Source organism: Bufo gargarizans, chromosome 8 (assembly GCF_014858855.1).
Source record: "Bufo gargarizans isolate SCDJY-AF-19 chromosome 8, ASM1485885v1, whole genome shotgun sequence".
NCBI classification, from domain to species: Eukaryota; Metazoa; Chordata; class Amphibia; order Anura; family Bufonidae; genus Bufo; species Bufo gargarizans.
In genome coordinates this window covers 174342851-174365312 of record NC_058087.1, presented here as the reverse complement: position 1 = coordinate 174365312, position 22462 = coordinate 174342851, and the positions used below count along the sequence as shown (strand labels likewise).

Genomic DNA, 22462 nt, shown 5'->3' with positions numbered 1-22462 from the left:
TTGGTGGGGTCCTAACAACTGGAACTCCCACTTATATCCGAAACAGACAGGCAGTTCTACATCGGACAGATCTGTGTTTTAGAAAAACAATAAGCACGCAGCATCCACGTTGTTCCAGGCATCAACTGTGATGCCAGTGGTCACGACTTACTAAGGCTTTGTTCACATCTACGTTGGAGGCTCTGTCAAAAGTCTTGGACAAAATAGCACAGCATGCAATAAATGATAGCCTTACTAACAAAAAACCCGATGGACCCTGGTATTGTCAACGGGGGTCCATAAGAAGCTGCTCGTGTCCAGCCTGCAGCTTATCCAATGCTTCCGTTTTTTTTGTTGGTCTGCACCCAGAGCAGAACAAAGGATATATTGGTGCCAGTGTGTGAACTAAGCCTTATCCAAAACTAAGCCCGTCATCTCAGGTATTTCCCAATACTCCTGGAACATTTGGTGAACCCATTACTGCTGGAATCTATGTCCTCACAAGTCACTGCATAGATTTAATAAGCTTTCTCCACTGCTGAGAAACATCACAAATCATTAGGAAACCAGAGGACGATAAACAGGAACAAAGTCTCCGGGAACAAGAGCTGCAATCAGTCAATGCTTTGCTCTCAGCACTGGTGTAGGGTAACGGTCGAGATCCCAGAGTACAAATAGGAATTAGGTTAGGTGGCAGGGATACAGTGCGGCTTTTATAGTTCTGCCAGAGGGGCAGTGCTGTTCTGCATTAAATCAGTACAAGGCTCCTGTCCTTCTTAAATATCCACTTCAAATATAATCCGTACATTGAATCCTTTAAACTGGATGCAAACTACTGCTGGCTAACATGAGATAGAGGTCTTCCTCTTACCCACAATAAAAGGGAGCAGTGTTTTCCTGTCTGCCTCAATGAAGTGCAGATACTCAGGAAACAAAGCGACCAAGTTCATAAGAGAACAGATCTCTAAATAAGAAAAAATGTAATTAAAATCTAAGGCTAATTTAAAGGGCAACTCCATTTTGGGTCAAACTGTATACAGAGAAATCCCTTAATCTGTTATTGATGGGACTGCTTGCATTGGAAATCCCTTTATGCTAGAAGGAACCCTTGCGTAGCAGCCAATAAACGTGCGAGGAAGTACCACCACTCACTATAATGCCGTAGTCATGTTGGTTACTGGCATTACAGTAATTGGCTATATAGCACCCGATGACACGTGTAGGGAGAAATAGTGTAGGGAGAGGAATTGTGCTTTTTTTTTTTTTTTTTTTTAGGGAGTTTTGAGTGTTGAAAGGTGCTAGAGACCCAACAGTCCCTTTAAGGACTATTGTTTTATCTGGCTGCGAAATATATTAGCGCAACATGCGCTAAATTGCGTGCAATTGTTTGGCTGCTACATCTCCTGTATAACGTTTGGGCATCCTAAATATCAGTGACATTCAGTTTAATTTATTTGCGCAACCACATACAAAACTTGCGCTAGTGTACGTGTGACATACTTGCAAGCATATATACTATTTAATATGCAGAAGGCGAGCAGTAAGGGACGGGGAAGTGGTCGTGCTGCTGATGGTGCGGTCGGCCCTGGGTGCGGTGAAACTGTGCCTGCTGCAGGAGCACAAGAAAAACACTCATCCGCGATACCTAGCTCCATGTCCCAGTTTGCAGGACGGCGCAGGATACCTCTTGTAGTCAGACCAGTGCGACCAGGTGGTCGGTTGGATTGCAGCAGATAATGCTTCCAGTTGGTTAAGCACCACCCTGTCTTCCACAAAGTCCAGTCTCAGTAGCCAAGAGTCTGGTCAACAGAATCCTCACCCTGATCCTCCTTCCTCCCACCATGGAGAGTCTTGCCAAACAAGTGATCACACACTCTGATATTCCGAGGATCTCATTTCATCGCCATTCCTTGATTTAGGCCTCTAGCCAAGCCCGCTTGAAGAGGGACATGAGGAGATCGTGTGCACTGGTGCCCAAACTCTTGAGCATCCACAGTCACAAGAAGATGACGGTGGGGAACGACAATTAGTGTTTCACGAGGTGGGTGACGATGATGAGACACAGTTGCCAATAAGTCAACAGCAATTAGTGTCTCAAGAGGCTGATGATGAGGATGAGACACAGTTGTCAATAAGTGAGATTGTTAGATCAACAAGTCAGGAGAATAACAAGAGTGAGGAAGTGGAAGAGGAGGTGGTGGACGATGAAATCATTGACCCAACCTGGGAAGGTGGCAAGCCGAGCGAGGACAGCAGTACAGAGAGGGAGGGATCCGCAGCACCGCAACAGGCTGGAAGAGGCAGTGGGGTGCAAAAGGGAGAAGGCGGGCCACACCAAACAGGCCCGCAACTGTTCCCCGAAGCACACCCTTGCGGCAATCTCCCCTGCCAAGGGGTAGGTGTTCCGCAGTCTGGCGCATTTTTGAGGAAAGTGCGGACAATAAAATAATTTTCATTTGCAGCCTGTGCCGTACCAAAATGAGCAGGGGCGTGAACACTAGCAACCTCACCACCACCAGCATGATCCGCCAAATGGCATCAAAGCACCCTAATAGGTGGGCCAAACGCCTGGGTCCACAATCAGTGTCTGCGGGTCACACCACTGCCTCCTCTTCCCCTGTGTTCCGTGCTGGCCAATGCCCTGTCCAAGACGCAGGCCCGGATGCCTCCCGCCATGCGCCTGGACCTTCGCAAGCACCATCAGCTAGCACATCCACTTCTGTGTCCCAGCGCAGCGTACAGATGTCCATACCTCAGGTCTTTGAATGCAAGCGCAAATACCCAGCCACCCACCCACAGACCATAGCACTAAATGCGAACCTTTCCAAATTGCTGGCCCTGGAAATGTTGCCATTTAGGCTTGTAGACACTGACGCTTTCCACAGCCTGAAGGCAGCGGCGGTCCCTCGTTACTCAGTCCCCAGCCACCACTATTTTTTCCATCTTACATCAGCATGTGTCCCGTAACATCACCCATGCCCCGACCAACGCAGTTATTGGGAAGGTCCACTTAATGACTGACACATGGACAAGTGCTTTTGGCCAGGGACGCTACATTTCCCTGATGGTACACTGGATGAACGTTGTGGAGGCCGGGAGCGAGTCGTACCCTGGGATGGCACAGGTGCTACCGACACCAAGGAATGCGGGTCCTACTTCCATCAGGATTTCTGCCACCACCTACATTAGTGGCTGCAAACCCCCCCCCCCCCCCTTTTTACTTCTCCACCTCCTCCTCCACTTCCACCTCTGAATTCTCATCTTGCAGCACCAGTCAGCCATCAATCGGTAGCTGGAAGCAGTGTAGCACTGCAGTGGGGAAGCGGCAACAGGCCACGCTGAAACTAATATGTTTAGGTGACAAACAGCACACCGCGGCAGAGCTGTGGCAGGGGATAAGGGACCAGACTGAGCTGTGGCTCTCGCCACTCAACCTAGAACCAGGCATAGTTGTGTCTAATAATGGCTGTAACTTGATGGTGGCTTTGGAGCTGGGCAAGCTCACACACATACCATGCCTAGCCCACGTGTTTAACCTAGTGGTTCAGCGGTTTCTCAAAACCTACCCCAATTTGCCTGAGTAACTAGTGAAAGTGTGCCGCGTGTGTGCCCATTTCCGAAAGCCATCTACAGCTGCCACTGGTCTGGCAACGCTGCAGCAGTGCTTGCAATTGCCAGTTCACCGACTGCTGTGCAATGTGAGCACGCGCCGGAACTCCACGTTCCACATGTTGGCCAGGCTTTGTGAGCAGCAGAGGGCAGTAGTGGAATACCAGCTGAAACATGGTCGTCGCCTTTCCAGTCAGCTTTCGCTCTTCACAAGCGACCAGTGGGCATGGATGTCTGACCTCTGTGAGGTTTTACTGCGCCACCAATGATAATTAACCTTTAATACAGGAGGCTGGTGCCGGTAGCAGAATCGCATAGCTGGGAGCTGTGATCAGCGGTAGTTAACCCCTTAGGTGCCACACCTGAGGGGTTAACTGCTGCTGATCGCGGCTATGTGATTTTGCTGCCGGCACCTGTATTTGTATTAAACGTTAACCTTCATTGGTTACACACCCCAACTGGTTACCTCCCCTCTGTACCCTTACTGAAGGCTAATGGCAATTCATTCATAACTTCTAGTAGAAATAATAAAGGAATGGCACAACATAGAGCCATAAGAATAGATGCTCCAGAATTGTTTTTACATGGGGAATGCATGAAGCTATTAAAACAGGCAAGTCAAAAATTTTTGCCAAAGTCATTGCTAACAGATTAGCTCCACTCCTCCCATCACTGATCCACCCGGATCAAACCGGGTTTGTGCCAGGCCGACAAGCTTCTGACAATACCAGGCGAATCGTGGACTTATTCAATTATGCTGAGGTGCGTGGTCTCCCAATGCTTGCGGTCACATTAGATGCGGAAAAGGCGTTTGATCGCCTGCACTGGGACTACGCATTTTCGACACTCCGCCACATGGGCTTCTCAGGACAGATACTACAGGCCATCCAATGCCTATATTCCTCTCCCTCCGCGAAAGTATGGGTCAATGGAGTACTATCGGATTCGTTTGGAATCACCAACGGATCTAGACAGGGGTGCCCTCTATCACCCCTATTATTTATCTTAGCATTAGAGCCCCTAGCACAGACTATAAGAAACTCGCCTTCAGTAGCGGGGATGGAGATAGGGGGAAGATCCCATAAAATTACACTTTATGCGGACGACATCATTCTCACTCTAACCGACCCCATCAACTCGTTAGGAACTGCCCTTGGATTGATCTCACACTATGGATCCCTCTCCTACTATAAGATTAACAACACTAAATCTCAAGCATTACCCATTAACATACCCACGAAGGAGAAGGCCACCCTACAATCTTTTCATGAACTAGACTGGCAAACGTCAGAAATCCCCTATCTAGGAGTGAAGATTACTTCACCTTGCTCCCTTCTTTATGATAGGAACTATCTCCCCCTTCTAGCCACTCTATCGCGTGACTTGACTAGCTTCGCCATGAAGGCATTGTCCTGGGTGGGTAGAGTAGCTTCTTTCCAGATGATGACCCTCCCCAAGCTCATATATATATTCCGTGCCCTACCAATCCCGGTCCCTGCAACATTCTTCAAAAAGGCACAGTCGATTTTGGGCAAGTATGTCTGGGGTCCGACCAAGCCCAGAGTAGCTCGAGCATTATTGACTAAGAAAAAACACGCTGGAGGGTTAGGCCTCCCTGACATTAAAGACTACTTCCGAGCCGTATCACTCTCATTTGCTCGGGAATGGTGGATCCCTGACAATACAAAAGCCTGGATTCAGATTGAGTCCCACACAATCAAAAATGCTAGTTTGAAAGACTACCTGATCCATTCGTTATGGAACCCCTCCCAATCGCACAATGAATTGCTGACAGTACGGCATATCGGCAACCTGTGGTCCACAGTTCACAGAGCGCAGGCGGACTCCAAATCCACCCTGCTACCTCAAGCTGACATAAGCGCACTGGAACTCAACATTACTGACATTAACCTGACAAACTGGCGGGGAAAGGGGATTGTTTCCATATCCCAAATAATGCCGGATGGCCACCTCCTCCCCTTTGATTCACTTCACAGCTTATTCGCATTGCCGCATACAGAATTCTATAATTATTTGCGAATACGACATTTTATCGCAAATATTAAACAATCTCCACCCTCAATAAACTCTTGCATACTAAGACTGTTTCAATTCCCGTCCCTCTTCAGAAAACATACCACACGATACGTATATGACGTATTAGGAGACAAAGCCACATTCACCAAGACCTTACCCATAAAAAAATGGGAACGAGAGTTGGGGAAGACTTTCCTAGATGAAGATTGGATTTTGGCTATTAGGTTTTTGACTTCTAATTTTAAATGTGTCACACACTACGAGGCAGGGCTTAAGACCCTATTACATTGGTACCTTACTCCACAGAGGCTAAACATAATCTACCCCTCATCCTCTCCGCATTGTTGGCGAGGTTGTGGCGCTAAAGGCTCTCTACTTCACATTCTATGGGACTGCCCAATACTTACCCCTTATTGGCACAGTGTTTTTGACTTGATATCAGGGTTGGCAGCCCAGAATATTGATCCTATCCCGGAGCTGGCTCTTTTGTTTCTGGGTATACACGCTATCCCTCCAGTACATAGGAATATCACAGGACATGTTTTGCTTAGTGCTAAGCTAATTATCACACGTCACTGGAAGCAACCAACCTCGCCGACCTTAGCTGAGGTCATACAAGAGATTAACACGTCTTGTAGGTATGAACATTCCATACCTTGCACGACTATCTCTTCTAAATCCAAGCAACTTACCTGGGGTCCTTGGCTCCAAAATCCTAATTACTCACCCTAAATTTTGGATAAATATGTACTATTCACTGCTGTTGGACAATACCACACATTACCTGAAGGCCCTTCCTTCCCTTCCCCCCTTTTTTCCCTTCCCCTCATTCCCCTTGATTGTTATGGTCCTTTTGTTGCAGACCTTACTGTACTTTTTTCTCACTCTGCAAACCACCTACGTATTATGCTTTAGTAACAAGCCTATTGTATAAGCGTTTACACATGCTATTTTGATCAGGAATTTCTGGATATACGGCTTGATATCTATGCTTTACTAAAATGCCAATAAAAATGATTTACTCTAAAACAGGCAAGTCAGGAGTGGCGAAAGGTCCTCTTTAAAAGGGTTTCCCAAGTCTTTACAGCTGATGATCCTCAGGATAGGTCATCAGTATCTGATTGGTGGTGACCAGGCACCCAGGTACCCTGCCGATCAGCTGTTTGAGAAGGCACTGGCGCACCTGTGAGCCCCATGACCTTCTTAAAGTTCACAAAGCACAGCGCAGTACATTCTACAGAGGCAGTGCTTGATATTGCATCTCAGCCCTATTCACTTCAATGGGACTGAGATGTGCCTAGACCACGTGACCGATGAACTTGTCATCACTGGCCTAGAAAAACCTGAGAAGCCTTTTCAAACTGCTGATTGGTGGAGGTCCTGAGTGTTGGACCCACCTATGAGATGCTGAAGACCTATCCAGAGGATAGGTCAATCAGTTGTATAGTCTTGGAAAACCCCTTTAAGTACAGAGGAAAAGCATCTTTCTTCCACAGAAGTCTGAAGACTTCGGGATTTTCAGAAAAGCCCGGAGAATCCCTTTTAATTTGGCTCTTAGTACATGATGTCTTGGGGATGCACAGATTCTGGAAATAGCTGGATTTTATGAAAGGCACAGTCAAAACTCCCTCTATTCGGGGATTCAAGCAAAAGATAACTTGGCAGAGAAACGAGAGATTAAGCAAAATTTGGAATCTTTTACAGATGACTTGTTGTGATGGAAAATTTCTGACAAGCCATCAAGCAAGAATGGTGGCACAAATCCCACGTTCTCATATTGTTTTAGTAAGGACGTCTAGTCATTTCTGGATGGATCCTAAGAGCATGGAAAAAGCCGAAGCCGCTGAAAAAGCAGGAGGGTCAAAGGTGTCATTGAAAACTCCTAGACGCCAATGCAAAATCCCTTAACACCATGTATCATTTTTAATACTGGGGTGTTCTTATGTGAGAAACAGGCTTTTGGACCCCTCAAGAGCCAGAAAGCAGGTGTAACTATGGTTGCCGGTGGGTATGGTTTTGTAGAATGTATTTCTAAATATAAGTAGGCCATGGAAGGTATATTCCACCATATTTTCCACCATCCTGATAATCGGTAATCTCAATGTACATTTAGGAAGCCTTTCTAGTCATAAGGCTGATCTATTAAGCCATCAGTAGGACCATTAGTGGACATGTTGGTAAGCACAGTCTTATGCTGATGACTGTCAGCTGATGTACGCAACATGTGACCGAACTTAACCCCCACTTTTGAAAGTGACCTGGCCTCCAGGGCACAGTCACGGTCTATCTTCCAATATGGTCATGCACATGTAAGGCTGTAAGTATTTAATAAAAAGCCCAGAAAAGTGGGTCACTTTGATGAGGGAGATAGAATCAGGATCAGTGGAGACTTTTCAATATGTTAGAAAAGGTGAAAGAAAGAAATGAAAAACATGATTTACAAAAAAAATAAACAAATAAATAAAATAAATTTAAAACGTCCATAAAAGTTTAATAATTAAGGTGGTCCATAGAATCAAATCTCCACGCACATCAGTAGCATTAGAAAAGTAACAAAAATGTGCGTCGATTTGATGTGGCTGTTGATTTGAGTCCACACCAAGTTCACTATCACAATACTGTAGCCGAATAAAATCAGCAGAGGACATTTTCAATCCAAATACATCAGCAGTGCAGCCTCAGGCTTTGGGCCCGTAACTTCTCAACACACAAGGGGTTCGATTTACATGTTTTCACATTTGAATAATCGCTAAAAGAAGACAACTTTGCCCACCAGACCATTTCTTTCAAATTTCCATGAATAGGTGTGGACTGTCTTTTGAGGGCCATCACCGTCATCATAGTTGCCAACGCTCCTAAATTTGCAGGCACTGTCCCTAATTTTCAGAGACAGTCCCTGAAAATTTCAGTTGACCCAGACTTTTGTAAAACCCCACCCATAAATGGGTGGCCCTGTGCGGTTTGGGCCTATTTTGTCCCAAATGTACCAAGTGCAAAGTTGCCATCATAAATGAGGTTTCATGACCTGAACTTCACACAAGCATTCGAAACCTCCATATTATGGCTTCGTACAACATTCTGGTTGCACAGCGCGGTAGGCGCGGTACCCATAGAAGCTCATGCGGTGCCATTTTATGGACATAGCATGCAGCTGTACATCAAGTGCCTACAACTCCATAGTAAGAAGGCACAGGAACTGGGGCAGATTTATGAAACGGTCAGAAAACAAAATGAAAGCTGTGCTGTGATTGGTTGCTACTGGCAAAGTCAGTTTCCCTATGTGCCTGGATGGGCCTAACACACCTATCTCTAATCTCTCTAATTAATTGGTTTTCTTTGTATGCAGCTCTTTAACCTCAACGTACACATAGCAACCAATCACAGCACAGCTTTCATTTTTCAAAGGCAGAAAACTAAATGAAAGCTGTGCTGTGATTGGTTGCTATGGGCAACAAAGTCAGTTTCCCTATTTGCCTGCCTAACACACACCTTTTATGATATTTTCAGTATGTTTAGATGTCGACATCTCTAATCTAATTAATTTGGTTTTCTTTTACCTCAGCATACAGATAGCAACCAATCAGATTCCACCTTTTATTTTTCACAGCTCCTTTGGAAAATGAAAGGTGGAATCTGATTGGTTGCTATGGGCAACTAAGCCGGTTTTCCTTTACACCAGTTTTGATAAATTTCTCTCATAGTTTACAGAGAAAATGGCAAGGAAGGAAGACCTTTCCTTATGCGCATAGCTCTACGTTGAGAAGAATGTACAAAATGAGCAGTCATTCCTTGGTGCTGCTCGGTGCGGTCATTCACCCTTTAATCTTATATTCCCTCTGGCTGACACCCAGCTGACAACCATCCGTACAATGGGGGGTGTTGACAACACAACATCCAGCCTGCCATTTCTTCTCTGTCACCACACCACGTTCAGGTCTCGAACATTTCCTTGCAGAACACAATAGGACGTTATCTTGTCATGGTTCCTGCTGAGCAGGCCTGGCGGGATTATCTGAGGCTCCAGACAGTACAGTTCATTGAGGACGCTATACACACAGTGCGACATTCCTACTGGTCTTTCATCCTCCGCATGTTAATCATTTAATCGTCGGATCGCATGCAACCTCCTTCTCACAGGTCTAATTTCTAAAAGGGGATGTGTCACGAAACATATTCTACATTTTTGAAACCAGCACCTGGATCTGAATACTTTTGTAATGACATGTAATTAAACATTTAGTATAACCACTGAGCTATTCAATAAAATGCATCTGTATAGCGCCACCTGGTGTTTGTTCTTTTCCTTATTTTTTTTGTCCGTCTCACTGAGTTGGTCGCACGTGCTCAGTTTAAATCTTTAAGTGCCACCAGTCATATGTTCTGTTAGAAGCTGTGGTAGTTACAGAGAGAGAGCTGCAGCAGAAAGGAGACGCCCCAGTGCTGTCAGGCTGAAGAATAATCTGTCAGGGCCATTGCAGCAATCAATGGGGAGATTTCTGGATCCATGTGAGGTGCAGGGCTGGTTCTAGCTTTGTTAGAACGGTATTGCCATGTACTATATGATGTCTGATTATCATGTTTTACACCAATCATGGCATAACCCTTTTAAAGTGCATTTCCCCAAAAAAAAATCTAATTGTTAATTGCATGGGTTCATGCACACGCCAGATCCGTAAGTATTCCATAGTGCTGTCATATGGTGCATCCACACCAGGATCCGTGACTGAAATCCAATGCAGATTCTTGGATTTCTGTTGTGGACTTGCAGGCATACAGATCGGCACTTTAATATAGCTAAATCCATATGTTTCTGCACGGAAACCACAGCAACAATTGACGCGTCTATTCTTTTTTTTTTTGATTTCATGTCTGTGAGTGCAAAAATCTAAAGTGCAGTTCATACAGCACAGATTTTTCCATACACTTCTATAAGACACTATCTTTGGCCTTAACTTGCGGAACCGTCAAAGTCAATAGGTTCGCACCGCGATGCAGGATGCACACAGCTGGTGATGTTTTGCAGATCTGCGGTCCGCAAATAGGACACGGCCGTGTGAATGAGGCCTAAGGCCGTATTATGACTCCGTACAACTTGAAGGCTGTACAGAGTAAATTTACGCCTCAAGTGTTTTCGTTTTTTTTTTTAAACTGGGGTGACAACCAATATATCCACCATTAAAGCACCCACCTTTTCTAGACTCTCAGCATATCTTCCAAGTCATTCAGAGGCTCTGGATTGGAAGATGTGGCTGTACAACTAGACAGACTTGCAGACCTTGTCTCTATGAATGTTGGGTGACAATGATCGGAGCGGTATTGTCAACACTATGGGTTGTCACTAGAGATAAGCGAATTTCATATTTTTATATTCGTTCACACTTCGTTTGGTGGTAAAATGTGAATTGCGTTATGCATTCAGTTACCACGGACCATAAGGCAATTCTATGACGGAACGCATAATGGAATGCCTTTAGAGGTATTCCGTTATTTATTCCGTCATAATAGAAGTCTATGGGCTGCAAAATGGATCTGTTCAGTTTCCGTTATGCAGGGGAGTCCTCTCCTCCATAACAGAGTAAACGAAGCGTGAACGAATTTCATAACCTGAAATTCGCTCATCTCTAGTTGTCACCAAGATTTTCAAAAATAATAACATGTAGAACTTAAAGGGGTTGTCTTAGTTGGATTTATCATGTAGAGAAAGTTAATACAAGCCACTTACTAATGTATTGTTATTATCCATATTGCTTCCTTTGCTGGCTAGATTAATTTTTCCATCACATTATACACGGCTCGTTTTCCATGGTTACAGACCACCCTGCAATCCATCAGTGGTGGTCGTGCTTGCACATTATAGGAAAAAGCATCAGCCTCTCTGTGTGGCCGGGACCATGGGAGCGCACATGGGCTGGTGCTTTTTCCTATAGTGTGAAAGCACGACCACCACTGCTGGATTACAGGGTGGTCGTAACCATGGAAATGAGCAGTGTATAATATGATAGAAAAATGAATCCAGCCAGCAAAGGAGGCAATATGGATACTAACAATACATTAGTAAGTTCCTTGTATTGACTCCCTCTACATGATAAATGCCACTTACTGAAGTGAGACAACCCCTTTAAAGGGGTTGTGAAAGAATGGGACCTACTTGGCTGGACCTTCCTGGCCTTGGCTCCCATTACATCATGACAAATGATCGCATGGGGATCCGTTCTCCACTGCGGCCGGTGATGCTGACATCAAGGGAGCATTACAGGCCTGGAGGAGAAGAAGCAGGTAGCCGGCATCGGGAAACAGGTAATTAAATGGGTTATCCAAGACCTATAATCCCCCCCACTCCAATGCCCGGGCCTCTCACACAGATTGTACTTATCTCGCTCTCCGGCACCTGCGTCGCTTCGGATACCTGCACAGCCGCTTTTCCCCATCACGTGGATTAAAACATCCGGGGGCGGGGTTCAATGGGAATGAGCTTCCCTAGCATCACCCGCAATGCTAGGGAGGCTCGTCCCCGTCGCCGTATGCTATTGGCTGCTCCCTCCGTCTCCAGATGTTTTGATCCGGGCACCAGGAAGATGCAGCAATGGCTGTACAGGGATCCGGAGCGACACGGGTGCGGGGGAGCGAGGCAAGTACAATCTGTGTGAGGGGAATTATAGGTCTTGGACAGCCCCTTTAATCTTTCCTTTACAGGTCATTCTTACACAAACCCTTTTAGATGACAACTTCAAGGGTATGTCGACCTTTTAGCAACACTTTGATGTAAAGACTACCCCTCTAAGAATGCAAACTGAGGAAACATGCTAAAAAAGCATGGAATGCTGGGAGATTGCAGCTCTGAAGCCTGCAATGATGTGATATTGGTTGTAACTCAATTTTTCAATCACCTTTTCTCTATTTTCTTTATTATTATAAAGGCTTGAAATGCTCTTCGGAGGGCAATCCCCTCTGCCGCACACCACAGCAACTCTGACCTCAGTGTTAACATAAATGAAGTATGCAGGGAAAGTACTTCAAGTACCACAATAAACATAGGAGCACGCAACGCTGACTCACACCGAGTTCTTGTTGTTCTAAATCTAAGATATTGCACAATCTGATCTCCCTGCCTGTTGGCATTCTTATGATGCCTTGCATGCTTTCCAGAGCGTACAGACAACCTCTTCATTAAATTGCAGGAATTAGGAAAAATCTGTCAGCTAACTATTTTGCGATGTGCCGATTAATTTCATAATTCATGTTAGGGTACTTTCACACTTGCATCGTTTGATTCCGGCAGGCAGTTCCGTTGCCTGAACTGCCTGCCTGATCAGGCAAACTGTATGCAAACGCATGGCATTTTTCTGACTGATCAGGCATTTTTCAGACTGATCGGGATCCTGATCAGTCTGAAAAATGACTGATCAGTCAGAAAAATGCATTGCAATACCGGATCCGTTTTTCCCGGTGTCAGGCAAAACGGATCCGGTATTTATTTATTTCTCATTTTTAATGGTCTGCGCATGCGCAGACCGGAAGGACGGATCCGGCATTCCAGTATTTTGAATGCCGGATCTGGCACTAATACATTCCTATGGAAAAAAAATGCCGGATCCGGCATTCAGGCAAGTCTTCAGTTTTTTTCGCCGGAGATTTCTCTTTTGCCTGATCAGTCAAAATGACTGAACTGAAGACATCCTGAACGGATTACTCTCCATTCAGAATGCATGGGGATATGCCTGATCAGTTATTTTCCGGTATAGAGCCCCTAGGACGAAACTCTATGCCGGAAAAGAAAAACGCAAGTGTGAAAGTAGCCTTAATAGTGGTCGGAGTTATTTATTTATTTTTTATACAAAGTTCCATCTCCCATGCATAAGCACACTTTTAGAAAACTAACTGCTGACTGCCTGCAGCCACCACTAGAGGGAGCTTACTGCGTACAGTGAACTCAGTAATAAAACTGTATGCAGTAAGCTCCCTCTAGCTGTATGTAGCTACCATGCTGCACGAGATTAGGAGCTCTATAGGGAAGATCTATGGAAATATGGATACCGGCCGTGTGCATGCCGCAATTTTCTCTCTCCCATCAGTAGAAATGTCTGTTCTTTTCAGAATAAGATATGTTCCACAACCTGCGTAACGGCCACACAGATGACATCTGTGTGCTGCCCGCATTCTTTGCGGACACATATATTTATGGGTCCTCCGGCAATCCGCAAAAAATTGAGAGGGAAGGGGGAGCAAAACTATGGTCGCGTGAATGAGGCCTTAGGGCTCATGCACACAAACTTATTTTCCTTCCGTTAGGTTTTTTTACAGGTCCGTATGCGGAACCATTCATTTCAATAGGGCTTGAAAAAAACCGGAAATGATTCCGTGTGCATTCCATGTCCGTTCCGCCCAAAAAAAATACATGTCCTATTCTTGTCCGTTTTGAGGACAAGGACAGGCATTGTTACAATGGATCCGCAAAAAAATATAAACGGATGCAACCGGACGTCATCCATTTATTTTGCGGATCCGTGTTCTGCGGACCGCAAACTACATAGGGTTGTGTGCACGAGTCCTTATACAGTGGTTTTTTAGGAAGGGTCACTTAAAACCCCCTTCTGCTCTCCTTTCTAAAGAAAACAAAAGCTCATGGCTGGAGAAGCCTTAGGGCGATGATCAGGCCCCATCATTAACGCCCCTTAACCCTGCTGTCACAACCACTTAGGGCCATGATTATGAGGGGTCGGTTTTCTTTTCGTAACAATGGTTAGAGCCAATGGGAAGGGGGCGGCTGGAGCCTGCGAGGGCTGTGTGTGTGTACACCAGGTCACGTGTATACACAGCAAGTTTAGCATTGCCAGGAGCGGGGCTTCAGCCTCTGTCAGCACGCCCCCTGTAAGCTGCATCGTGCCCTCTGCGCCTTGGGAGCTGAACCCTTCCTATTCTCATGTCTAATCTGCAAAATGCTACCGTCCCCTCAGCCGCATGCAGCAGCCTCCTAGCAGGGACTGTCAGGTGAGTCCGCGCTCTCCGCAAGGAATGACGCCTTATCTAATGCAAGCGCAGAAGGTCTTTGCGGCAACTTACGGTGAAGAAGGAGGTAGTTACCCTGCCTTCACCGTTACCAAATCAGCAAACTTCTAGCATGATTTTCTGCAGAATAGCAGAGCTAAGTTTGTCATTGCCATCATTGTAATGCTATGTTTCTTGTGTAGTTTTACATAGGACTGTGATTGCAAAGTTTTGTCGCAAATTCCACCCCGCTACGTTTGCCACCTTTGACGTAGTGGGCACAGTTACCATTGTTTTGGTGAAATTTTAGGTATTTTAGACCTTATGTCAAAGAGAAGGGTTAACCTTTGCTCCTTTCTAAGGGAGGTTACCCTCGCTCTGCAACCATACAAAGAATAAGGGCAACCGAAGGGTACTGAAGGTATGGTAAGCAGCTGGCATGGGGGGTGGCGTATACCCGAATCAGGAATTGGGAGGACATTACCGTCTTTAAGAGAAGGATATAGGATTCTGCAGATTGCAGAAAGTACCCGATTGCCAAGTGACAAACTCAGCTCTGCTACATCACCATGAAATACTGCCTTACCCTGAGAGCATTCTAATTACCATGGCGTCCCTATTGGCATGGAACTCACTGCAGCATGGCGCCGGCCAAGCAATGTTAATCAATTTGCTTAGCAGCGAGTTGTGAAACCAGCGACTATGCTTGTGCCAATAATGATTAGAATTTAGCCTCCACTATGAATGCAGTTCTGTCCCGGGCAGTTTACGGGTGTAATAAATCCCTGTCGCAGAGCTGGTCACCACTGACAGACGCCCTGGGATAAAGTGACTCTCTTAATGAGATGTGGAGCCGCAGGCCTGCACAGGGGCCTTTGCCCCAGCGGTCAGCCTGGACCCCGCGTCTGTAAACAGATCTGGGGATTAAAGTCCTCGCTGTCACATAGTAATCATTCAAGCATTTCTAATCGCAAAAGCCTTTTCGAGAGATTGGCTGTGGCACTCTGAATCCGTTGGACGTGTCCCCTTTAATTTAGCCCCTTAAAGGCGGCTTAAAAAAAAAAAACTATGGTTTTTCACTCCAAACCCCCCAGTCTACAAACCCTGGCAGATGTGGAGGGACTGATATACAGTACAGCATCGGAAAAATGGGTCACTGGCATGCCTGTGTTTTAATGGATTTTGTTGCAGCGTATATATTGTGACTGCAGATTTTAAAAAAATGTTGGTCTGAGGAGGCGTCCAAAAAAAAAAAAAAAAACGTAACTGCGCTTTCCTGCGGTCTGGAGCTTGCGTAAAGGAGAAGGAATCCAAGAGTAAAGATCAAAACAGTGCCCCCTCCTGGTGGTTCTGGTTCCTGCCACCAAAACCCACTGAGTTAAAGGGGTTGTTAATTTTCAGGACCTTTCTGTCAGACACCCTTCCCTTTCTAAATGGCCGTAACTGTGGAGAAAAGCATACTTACCTGCTTTCTGCCACTTGGTTCCAGCTCTTTTGGTCTCCCATGCTTTTTGACTGGCAGCAGCAGTGACATGTCCCCTATGCGCCACATGACACCTGGAGGACACCGCACTGCTGCAGCCAGTCATTGGCTGCAGCGGTCAACTGACCCACGTCTAACAGGGTGTTGACAGGCAGGGACTGGAGCAAGACAGCTGAAGCGGCGGGGGGCAGCTAACTATTCTTCCCCCTATGTGGGGGGGGGGGGGGGCATAAAAGTCCCCCTGGAGGTGAACTACCCCTTTAAGACTATCTGTCCATCCAAGAGCCCTTCATTCTATGTCATACAGAAGACCTGCCAGGATCGCCAACGGGCTGACCTCAACTGTGGCACCCCATGTCCCTAACCCTCTCAGAGCTTACGGGGTTTTCTTTAAATTAAGTGCACCCCTGCCTGAGGTTTATCTGCCGATTCACTCACATAGTCTCTGTTAACATGGGAGGCTTTGGTGCAATGTAACAGATGACATCATGAGACAGACATTTATGACATCTCATTTCCTCCTATCACTTAAGTCGCTTCAGGGACGTTGATCTAAAATTTCACCCCATATTAAAGAACTGACAAACGGAAATCAATAAAAATGATGAATCGTCTATTTTTAGGTTTTTTTTTTATATATCCAGACGTGTGACAAAGAATTCGCTGCCCTTAATGGCGGCAGGACAGGTGTGACCAGACCATAAAAGTGTGTGTGCGAGTTTAAAGGACAACTCTAGACGTCACGTCATTTTACAATTATCGCCCCACCCTATTGAATACTAATGATGAAAACCGCACAGTGTGAATGTATAAATCCATAAGTACAGACACACGTATATGTGCAGGGAGTCCTAATGGCTTAGTCCTACATACATGTATGATGCCTATATGGCACCGTATTATGGGAGGTTGATCCTTAGATGGGTTGTCCTAGAATGACAATGTATCACCTATTGATAAGTGTCTGATTGGTGGGGGTCCGACAGCTGGGACCCCCATAGATCGCAAAAACATGGAGTGATAGTCGAACATGTGCATTGCCGCTCCATTCAAAGTGTATTGAATTGCTGAAGATAGAGTACAGAGTGGAGCGCCACTGCACATGCTCGACCACCACTCTCAGGGAACATGGGACCCCTGTGGTCGTAATCACTGGGGGTGCCATCAATCTGATCCGGTGATAGAATATAGTATATATGGAACGACAGTAGGTTGCGGTATTATGGATCCGTACTTCTCTCATACTGCATGAGGTACACTTGAGTACAAGGAGTCACAGCCAAAAAGACACAAGTGGAGATTTATCAAGAGCGGCGCTTTCCGCACTGGTCTCAGCATCCCCGGCTCTGCCGGAGGATGTGCCTAATTCACGGCGAGCCCTAAACAGAAATCTACAGCAGATTGTGAGCCCCATTGGGGACAGCGTGATGCCAATTTCTGCACAGCGCTGCGGAATATGTCAGCGCTATAGAAGTGCGTAAAATAAATAAATAAATCTGGGGCGGATGGCTGTGCCCCCTCTTTTGGAAAAATGTTGCATGCAAAAAGTCAGCAAGCACACGTGTTTGTGACTTACCACCACTTTTTTTGCCCACACAGTGTCATTATTTCTGAGATCTGCCCCCCTGAAGGGACTGTTCAGTTTAGGAAACCCATCTTCATATACCCTATCCGGGGTATTCTGTATGAATAGAGGAGGGTTCATTGGCCAGAATGAAGAACAGTAACAAAGGGAGTCTCTAACTTTGGAGGACCTGTCCTGTCCTGCATTACACAGTCCACTGATTTCAATGGACACTGTGTGATGCTTTATTTCTCCTGTGGTGGCGCTGCAGAGAAACTGAACTCTTACAGCCACGTTTACCCACAGATTACAGCTGACCACTAGGGATCCCAGCAGGGAACACCTGCTTATTGTCATAGGACACTTCTAAAAGGTAGGAATTGTCCAAAGCACAGAACCCCCTAAAAGGGCTTCTCTCATCAAGAACATCACTATCAAACTGGCTGACTTTAGACATGTGCTAATGTCAGCTGAAGCTAACAGTCTTTGTCCTTTCTGGTCATGTGCCTCTATTTTTGTGAAAAATTAACTTTTATTTTATGCCAATGAGCCTCTAGGAGCAATGGGGGTGTTGTCCCTGCTCCTAGCGGCTCCTCTGGCCACGCCCTCATCATGCTGATTGAGTGTTCACATCATCCTGCCTGGCCATGTCAATCCGCATGATGTACTATGCTGAGATTGATGAGCTGAGAGAAGGCCGCGGCGCTCACAGGGGCTTAAACAGGGGGTGTCGGACCCCTCACAGATCAGATACTCATGACCAATCCAGAGGATAGGTCATCAGTATTAAGATCTTGGAAAACACTTTTAAGTCTAGTGAGGAACTGCATATGTCATTAGGACAATCTCAGAGAACTTAAATGGTTTCACTCATACCTGCAGATAGAGACCATAAAGTCCTCTCCTTATATAACCCCGCTCTGCATTACATCAGATGGCTTAGTGGAGAAAACTGGGATGGGGATTCATGTGAGAGGAGACAATTTGCTACCATCCTCCCCCCCCTTTGTTTCACGTGACCTTTGTAGTTTTCTATAGTTTTCCCAACAACAAGAAATGACCACGTTTCAGTGGACCAGACCTATAAAAAAAAAAAAAAAACGAGATTTTTGTATAACTTACCAGTAAAATCTCTTTCTCGCTCTTTCCTTGGGGGACACAGAAGACCTTGGGTATAGCTCATCTCCCTAGGAGGCGTGACACTAAGTGAAAACTGTTAAGCCCCTCCTCCATCAGCTATACCCTCAGCCTGGAGAGAGAGACTGCCAGTTGCGTGTCCAAGTAGTGAGAAAAGGCAAAGTCCAACAAGTGGAAACAACAAGCCAACTACCCAACGGGTAAACAAAACTCGGAAACCGTGCAGAAAAAAACCAATGAATGGGTGGGTGCTGTGTCCCCCAAGGAAAGAGCGAGAAAGAGATTTTACTGGTAAGTTATACAAAAATCTCGTTTTCTCGCCCAATTTCCTTGGGGGACACAGAAGACCTTGGGACGTTCAAAAGCAGTCCAAGAGGGGAGGGACCACAGCACCAAGGCGAAGCACCCGAAGGCAGCAAGGAAATGCCACCTGCAAAAACCAGGCGGCCCAAGGCAGCAGCCGCCGCCGAAGCCAGAGTACGCACTCAGGAGAACCTGGTAAAGAGTGCAAGGAAGACCGTGGCCACCCTGCACAATGACATGGCTGAAGCCCAATGCCTCCGGCCCCGGAGGCACCAACCGCTCTGGTGAAATGAACGGTGACACCAAAAAAACAGAACCCTGCCCTTGAGCAGTAACCACAGCAATAGCCATTTGGTTAAAGCGGAGGAAAGCACCCAGGAGCCGTCAACCTTGGCGCGGACCTCCTGGAAACAAGAGACCGAGCGTCGACAAGAGTCGGAGATGTCCAAGCAAAAAACTGCAGACACTTCAAGTAACAGAGTCCCAGTCGCAGGTCCAGGCCAGACTGGAGAAGACCGAATCATGGGAAGAGAAAGGCAGAATTGGGTGAATGCCCAGCTTCCTAAAAAACTCCAGGTAAGACCCTAAGTCAGACAACAGAACCTGGACGAAGCACGGCCGGGAGCGAACACTAGCGTGCTCGCTGGACTCGTCTGGCCAGACGGGAGGAAACCCAATGCGAGTAAGCGCAGATCAGTGACACGGGCAAAAAGGTTGGTAAAACTGGTCCCGTCGGCCCCCGAGCAACGCCGTCCCGTATCCACGCGGAGTGGGGGAGCAGATGGACAAACGGAAGGAACCGAAAGGGACCCGGCCAACATCCAACAGACTCCAGGACATGTCAGGCTAAAGTCCTTGTCGTTGTAGCCACCACAGGAAGGTGTTCTACAGTCCCGGTGTGGGGCTTGAAGGGTAATCTTGACAGAAGAAAGTAGGCCCGCCAGGCTACCGAGAAGGTAAAGTCCAAGCAGGACCATCGCCCAGAATGGTAAAAGTAATCTGCACCCAGCGGGAGGACAGAATGCGGCAAACCCGGTAATAGGCACACAGCTAGTACAGCCAGTGTGAACAATGGAGACAGTATGAGGTCATAAGGAACACCGGGACCATCCATATGAACAACCATGGTCTCCCCAGAGGGGAGGGCAGTGAAGGAACAGCCCCTGAAGCCTGGCCGGGGCAGAAGCCACATCGGAATAAAAACCGTCCCAGGAGAAGCCAAAACAGAGCCGTCGAGAGAAAATAGCCGAGAAGACGGATGACACCCTCCAACCGCAAGGAGGAGTGGGCAACAGGGAAGCCACAGGACCGCTCAAAAGCAGAACTCCGCTACTCCGAGATGTCCGGCTCACCAATTCGCAGAAGGCGAATACCCTAATGAATCGAAAGTGGAGGTCCCTGGGACATCGAGCAACCGAGCAACCAAGAGAAGTTGGGCGACCTGCTCGAAAAGAGCGGCTAGAACCTGGTAGCAAAACAAACTGAAGCACGGAGGGTGCCAACAGGAAGGACTCAAACCAAAACGCATCCAAGAGGAGGAATGGCAACAGGCGAGGGAACCGTAATCCCGCCAGAGCCAACGTAGACTGCGAGGGACGCTGGAGACAGCACTCTCGACCATGTGACCGCTTGCGCTGGGAAGCAAAGCCACAGGGTAACTAATGGGTACGCATCTAGGAACCACAAACACTCCCCAGGCGGAAGGGCCAACGAATATGGTGGATACCGTCACAACGGAAACACAAAATATACCCTCCGAACAGAGAATGGATACCACCCAGCTCGCTGCAGTAGAGAGCAATAGAGCCCGTCCAGGTCAGGTGAACAGAAAGATCTCTTCAGAGAAGAGTGCCAGGCCGGTGGCAATCACCGTATCCCAAGAGAAAAACGTCAAGTCGCAGGAAGAATGGAGGCATACGTACAAGCAGCCCCATAAGCAGTGAGAAAGCCAACCCACCTACGGAAGGAGAAGGCATACACGGCCCAACAACGCACAGAGTGCACAAGAGCGTCCGCCCACTGCGAAATAGTCATACAGCAAGGAGGGCCAGCCACAGAGTCCCACAGAATCCACGGAAGTGCAAAGTGCAACCGGAAGGGGGGACATACACAAGACTAGTATGGCATGCGACGGAACGCAAGCAGTCCGCCCAGAAGAGAGGGCAATGTACTTGGCAAACATTGCGGGCAGCAAGCGTGCAAAGCCCGCCCCACAAGGGGGTGATGCCCAAGACCAGTACCCACTTCAGAGAAGTAGGACATACCATATTCCGCCCAGAAGAGGGCCATGCACATGGCCACACCGCATCCAGCAGGACGTCCACCTAGTGAAAAGGGGACATGCACAGGGTTATCCTAGCATTAAGTGAGTGTGCAATAATCCACCAAACACCGAATTTTGTGAGAGTACAACTACTCCGCCAATGAATGGGGACAAGTACAAGTCCAGCACAGCATATACAAGGACAGTTGTGAGTCCTGTGAGCGTACAAAAGTCCACCCATGGAATGAGGGGTGGTCACGCACAAGGCCAGCACCGTATCCAATGGGAGTGCAAGCATTCCACCCATCTTAGAGGCCAGCAACGTATCTGGTGAGAGTGCAGTATGCTGCCCAGAAGGGGGAGCCATGCCCATGGCCAGTATTGCAACCAGGGAGAATGCGAGCACCCCGCCATGGATGGGGGTCATGCACCTGGCCAGCAGCACACTGGCGAGAGAACAAACACAGTCAGTGAGAGTGTGTGTATGTTGCCTGAGGAAAGGAGACATGCCCATGGCCGGCAGCGAATCCAGTGAGAGTGCCGTACACCGCCCACGGAAGGGGGAACATGTATATGGCCGGCAGTGGATTTAGTGAGTTGCAAGCATCCCACCATGGAAGGGGGTCATGCACACGGCCAGCAACTTACCGGCGAGAGAACGACCCCAGTCAGTGAGGGTGTATGCATGGCGCTTGAGGGAAGAAGGCATGCCCAAGGCCGGCAGCGAATCCAATGAGAATGCAGCATACCGCCTATGGAAGGGGGTTATGCACATGGCCGGCTGCCCAGCACCATAACCAATGAAGTGCAGTATTCCGCCTAAAGGAAGGGGGTCATGCACAAGACCGGCAGCGAATCCGGTGAGTGCAGCATTCCGCCCCTGGAAGAGGGTCATGCACAAGACCGGCAGCGAATCCAGTGAGTGCAGCATTCCGCCCATGGAAGGGGGTCATGCACAAGACCGGCAGCGAATCCAGTGAGTGCAGCATTCCGCCTATGGAAGGGGGTCATGCACAAGACCGGCAGCGAATCCAGTGAGTGCAGCATTCCGCCTATGGAAGGGGGTCATGCACAAGACCGGCAGCGAATCCAGTGAGTGCAG

At 47.3% G+C, this 22462-nt stretch overlaps 2 protein-coding genes across 3 annotated transcripts in view; one reads left to right on the top strand and one right to left on the bottom strand.

Moving 5' to 3' along the window:
- The window catches only part of C8H7orf50 (chromosome 8 C7orf50 homolog), a 237390-nt gene that overhangs the window by 71917 nt on the left and 143011 nt on the right, over positions 1-22462 (bottom strand). The window lies entirely within an intron of this gene.
- The window catches only part of GPR146 (G protein-coupled receptor 146), a 58052-nt gene that overhangs the window by 16138 nt on the left and 19452 nt on the right, over positions 1-22462 (top strand). The window contains exon 1 of one of the 2 annotated variants that reach the window (XM_044303946.1): positions 14474-14613. The exons of the other annotated variant lie outside the window; for it this stretch is intronic. The gene's annotated coding sequence lies outside the window, so the exon portion shown is untranslated. Of the gene's footprint in view, positions 1-14473; positions 14614-22462 lie in introns of those variants that run through there. 2 annotated transcript variants of the gene reach the window in all.